Source organism: Pelodiscus sinensis, chromosome 1, assembly GCF_052426305.1.
Source record: "Pelodiscus sinensis isolate ZL-2025 chromosome 1, ASM5242630v1, whole genome shotgun sequence".
Lineage (NCBI taxonomy): Eukaryota > Metazoa > Chordata > Testudines > Trionychidae > Pelodiscus > Pelodiscus sinensis.
In genome coordinates this window covers 317,095,112-317,100,993 of record NC_143052.1, presented here as the reverse complement: position 1 = coordinate 317,100,993, position 5,882 = coordinate 317,095,112, and positions in this window count along the sequence as shown.

Below are 5,882 nucleotides of genomic sequence, written 5' to 3'. Positions count from 1 at the left end.
GCCCTATCTAAGTTATATTTGCCTAGTTTATCAATAAGAATATCATGCAAGACCGTATCAAATGCCTTACTAAAGTCTAGGTATATGACATCCACCGCTTCTCCCTTATCCACCGCTTCTCCCTTATCCACAAGGCTCGTTATCTTATCAAAGAAGATAATCCTTGACAATGCTTCCATAACATCTCGGATACGGGCCCCTGGCAGACAGCATACCTCTCGAGATGAACTGTCAGGGCGACAGATCCTCTCAGAAGAGAGTCTCCAACCACCACTACCCTACGTTTCTTCCTCGCAGTGGTGGCAGGAGACTGCTCAACCTTGGTGGTGCAAGGCTTGGTCTCCTCCACTGTGGGGGGTGACTCCTTGTCTCCTGCAGAAAGTAAAGTGTAACGGTTATGTAACAACACAGTGGGAGGGTTAGGAGCAGGGGTGGAACACTGCCTGCTGCCAGAAGTAACCAGCTGCCAGTGCTCACCCTGCACCACCTCCTCCTCCATAAGTGGCGGGTCAGCAGTCCCACATCCTAGGACAGTGACCTCAGTAGACTCCACAGGAATACTGTCCAGGAATTCCTTATGGCCTCGAATGCTCCTCAGCCTGGCCACCTCCTCCTGTAGCTCTCCCACCTGCTGCCTGAGAGATTCCACCAGCAGGCACCTTTCACAATGGTTGTCTCCCCCAGCCTGGATATCAGTCAGTGGGAATTTCAAGCCACAAATACTGCAACACCACACCAGGACCTGGGTAGAGGCATCCATGCTCAGGTTCTCTGTCTGGATACAGGCACAGGTGGAGGAGACAGGAGAAGTACTGGCACAAGCGCTTCGGGTCTTCATCACCATCAGTCACTTCCTCTGCTCAACTCCCCTGTCTGCAGTCCCCTGGTCACTCTGCTCTGGCTTTTTAAAGCCTGCTTGCCTAGGTCAGGCCTGCCTCCTTCTGAGTCACACAGGGGAAGGCTGAGCCTGAGGCTAATCAGAGGCAATCAAGGGAACAATGGCAGGCTCTCAGTCCCAACTGCCACAGAAGCTGAAACTCAAACTGCTAGCACTCACCTGGAATCAGACTCACAATTCACACTTCAAACTTTAAAATTCAAACAGTCAGGCACACACACTCACATCACAGCTAGTACTCTCACGGGGTAGCCTCTTCGGCAGTGGGGTCGCTTTGCTCTCCCTCTTCAACTCCTCTGTCTGTAGGGGGAGTTTGGTTTATGATGGGCTCAGGGCACAGGTTTGCAGTCTGTGGATGGTACAGGAGGGTTGTGGCACAAGACTGGGGATGTGTGTGGGGGGGTGCTACGGTTTGGGGATTTGAGAAGCTCAGGGAAGAGGGGTCAGGTGTATGATGGGCTCTAGGTTGGGGCTTGTGGAGGGTGCAGGAGTGTTATGATGCTGTGACTAGATGCAGGCTTGGCCCCAACTGGAGGCTTGTTAGCCAGGCTCCATTTTTAAATAAAATATGTCCAACACAAACCGTTTCAGCATTATCTTTACTTATGGGAGGGGCAGGGGTCACTGACCCACAGAAAAATCAGTCGAGGTCCACACAAATGAGAGACAAAAAAAAACAACCCCTCCAAAAAAAACCCTAAGCTTCACTGATGCGGCCCTAACACCTCACTCCCCTGGCACTCTAGCCCCATGGGTCAGTAGGACTGATGTTTAAGGCCTCAGGCCAGATTATCTCTTTTGGAGATCTAGGGTTAGTGAATTTTGTGGGCCCCTCTAGGCTCTGAGGAGGGGCCAAAAATGAGGGATCCAGTGTGCGGGACAGGGCTGCCAGTGAGTGAGATAGGGATGGGGGGGTGCAAAATCTGGGTGAAAAGTAGGGTACAGGAGCAAGCTGGGGGAAGATGTCTGGCCAGGAAGGAGGGGGCAGGAAGAGGGTGCTCTTGGCCTGGCGGCAGGAGCAGGATGCTGTTGGAGATCTGACCAGGGGGCAGGGGAAGGTACTGGTGGGGGGTCTGGCCAGGGAGTAGGGTGCTGGATGGTGTCTGGCCAGGTGACAGGGTGCTGGTAGGAGGTCTGGAGGGATGCTGGGGGGCATCTGTCCAGGGCGCAGGTGACAGAGTACTGGTGCGGGGTCTGGCCTGGGGAGAGGGAGCAGCTCAGCTGGTATCTGGGGGTCTCCAGGGATGAGGCTCTTTGGGGCAGGATCTTCAGGTGGCACTGGAAGAAGTGCATGTGTGGCTCTTTAAGAAATCCATAACTATTCCCCTTTCCTCCCTGCCTTCCTGGAGCACAGGGAAGGAACAGAAGACAAGAAAGCACATGTGCTGTTGTGGGCAGAGGAGGAGTGTGTGCTTTCTTGACTTCTCTTCCTTTCCCATGCTGCCTTCCTTCCTTCCTTCCTGTGGCTTGGGGGAGGAGGAACGGGAAGTCCCAAGGCTCTGTGCCAGATCCAGATCTGGCATGGAATCACGGGTCCCTGTCCCGTCCCCCACCCCCAATGCCACAGGAAGCTAGAGCTAGCTCTATTTTTGTGGGAGGCAGTAGCGCCAGCGCGGTCTCCTCATTAGGGGTGGGGGAGGGCAAAGGGGGGTTGAGAACACTGCCTCGCGATTGACTGGCAGTGCCCTCGTGATTGACCAGTCAATCGCGATCGACTGGTCGGTGGCTACAGACTTAGGTCAATGAACTGTCATTCTGTGGTGGTAACTTCTAGCCACTAGAGACTGAGACTCAATTCAATATGGCAACCTATAGCTGAAAGGTGCCTGCCTTATTACAGATCCCCGTGGCTATTTAACTGATCTTGAAATAAAACTTTATTTAGCCAGTAATTGTTTTTGTGGCTGGAATGAAAAAAAAATGCTACTGAAATGAATTGCCTTGCAAAAGAGTATTTTAGCAGTCGTACATATGACATGCATCTGACGAAGTGGGTCTTTGCCCACGAAAGCTTGTTCTCCAATACATCTGTTAGTCTATAAGGTGCCACAGAACTCCTTGTCACTTTAGCAGTAGTAGTTGCTACAGTCTCCCTGAATTCTGGTGAGTTCTTCAGTACCATGTACAGTGTTAGTAATAGTATTTCTGTTAGCATAAATATGCTCTTCTTGATCCCTGGGAGGTTTCTCATATGGTGGAATACCATTTTTCCCCAAAGGTACATCTGTTCTTGCAAACAGTCTGAGGTAATTTGGAAATCATTCCAAAATAATAGCTCAGGAATATTCTGTATCTTCAATCTCTATTATTTGTTGTTGAGCATTGTGCAATATTTATAAAAGAAAGTGAAGTTATATCTATCAATCAGATCTTTATTTGGATTAAGTATCTGTTTTTTTACTGAATCAAAAAAGAATTACTTATTTGTCAGGTATCTTAGAGTTTCATCTACTTTCTCATTTCACTTACAGACAGCTCTGGGGAGGTGGAGGGTGGCGAGACCAGACTCCTTCTGCTGTGCATCAAAGACTCAAGCGAGGCTTGATTGAACAAAGAGGAAAAGTTTGTAGAAGGAAGTAAGAATTAAAGGTACTGATGCATGTAAATGAGCTTTGGAATTGATCATAAAAGCCTACAAATGTGAAATGACATTAGATAGGAATTCACTAGTTCTGAGCAGTGTGTAGCAGTTACTTTATCTAATTTATCTATCTAGACTGTGTCTGTCTGTCTGAGTCCATTTGTTCAAGAACTCTTTCTAAACGATAAGACCTAGGGTCACCAAATTTGGTATGCAGCTTCCTCTTCTTTTAACTTAAAGGAAGGTTTGGTTGGATTTGGTTGTGCCAGCAGAACTGGAAGCCCTGGGAAAGGGACAGTTTTCCATAACAAGCAAAGGGAGGGGAAGTCCCGCTGACTCTGGGCTGCATGCGGATGCCTGCTATGAAATGCACAAGAGTCCCCAGAGGGGGCTCTTGTGCATTTCAAAGCTATGGAGCCTGGGGTCAGTGGGGGACTCTGGGCTCCATGCTGCACTGCATGCCATGAGGAACCCGGGATCAGTTAGGGAAATGCTGCACAGAGCCCGGGATCAGCTGGGGAGTCCTCAGCTGACCCTGGACTCCATGGCATTGCCCCTTTGAAAAGTGTAGGAAACGCTGCTTGGAACCGTGGTTAGCTGGGGAGTCCCCTGGTGACCCCGGGCTCCATGGTGCTTCAGCCTTTTAAAGGGGCAGTGCTGCACTGCTAAGCCGTGGATCAACAGTACAGCAGCTACCCCTTTGAAATGCCGCACTGGGGTTTCAAAGCGGCAGCACTGCACAGCTGATCCCCAGCTCAGGTGTGCAGCGCTGCTGCTTTGACGTATCCCTCTCTTCCCTTTGCTGCCTCTATCTCAGAGGCAGCTGCCTCTATCTCAGAGGCAGCTGCCTCTATCTCAGAGGCAGCAAGGGCTGTGTGTGTGAAATTGACTACTCAACTAGTTGTGGGCGAGCATGCTGAAGGTATGGCTGGGGGGGTTGATATGCCCCTAGCTTCCAGCCTCCTGCAAACACAACCCCCCCACATCACCAAGGCCCTGCCCTAAGGGACCTGGAAAAGCCAAGTAAGTTTGCTAGTATAAAATAGAACCAGGATATTGGTGTTAATTTTGCCATACTGGTGAAGTGTATCTCATGCCCTGTTTATAGTAACAAATATGCTGGTTTACATCAGTTTCCTGAGTAAAATAAGCTATACCAGCAACAGGACTTTTTCGTCAATATAACTATCTGCATGAGGGCTTTTTCTGGCATATAAATGTTGTTTAGGAGTGTGATTTTTTTTAAAAAAAATATTCCTAACCAATAATAACTATGACAGCAAACTTTTAAATATAGATTAAAATCTCACTCAAAGCAACAATATTTGACTTTCCTTTCACAGGAACAATAATAGCTGTGGTTTCTAGTCAGAAGAAACTTGACCTTGATCCTTCTAAATGCTAATTTGATAGTAGCCATCATTGCTGTCACTGGGAATTGAATCTCGGACCCCTAGAGCTGAAAATACAAGTGTCCACAGCTTGAGTCACAGAGGTAGGGGTTTTCAGTGGAGGCTGTACCTGATGTATTTTCTATGGCTCACAGATAGGTTAAGAGGGATCCACTGACTAGTGGATTACATTGAGCATTCAATCACTGTTCTGTGTTTTAATTACATTCTTAAATATGAAGTACAGGAGTAGTCCCAATGCCAACTTCAAATTAAGCATGTGCTTACTTGCTTTGCTGGATTACAGTAAGCATTCTCAGCACTTTACTAGATTCAGTTCTTTAGCGGGGGTGGGCAATAAAACGGCAGCAGTTCACCAGGGTTGGCTCCTGGTAGGCCACTACCACTATATTTATCTGCACCTCTGCAGGTATTGTGATCACAGCTCCCATTGCCTGGGAATGGCGATCGGTGGCCAACGGGAGTTGTGATCTCCATACCTGCGGAGGCAGAGGTGAACACAGGGGTAGTGCAAGATGTTTCATTTCTTGTCAGCTAAGGAAATTTAATTAATGACTGTACGCAGAACTTCTAGAGCCCAGATGTTCCATATTGGCTAATCATTATTGCTCTCATACAAATGTTGAGAGTTTTGTGTTCTGAAGAAAATATGCAACATCAGGGCATCAGGGTTATTTATTTCATCTATTTTCCCCTTGCATTTTCGTGGTTCTGTATATCAGCCACTAATGTCTACGTGATGTTTGCTTTCCCCCCAATGTGTCTTTAACAGAAAGATGAAAAGTAAATATTTTACAGTCAAACAAGAGCCACCCTGAAAATACCCTTTCATACATTCAGTATAGCTACATTTATCAGAGCACCACGCCCCTCTCTGAGGAGCCAAAAAAATCCTCATATCTAAATTATGGCAATATACTACATTCCTTGTGTCATTATCCTAGTCGCATACCAGTTACACATCTTTCACAAACACTTTGACTAAAGGGGA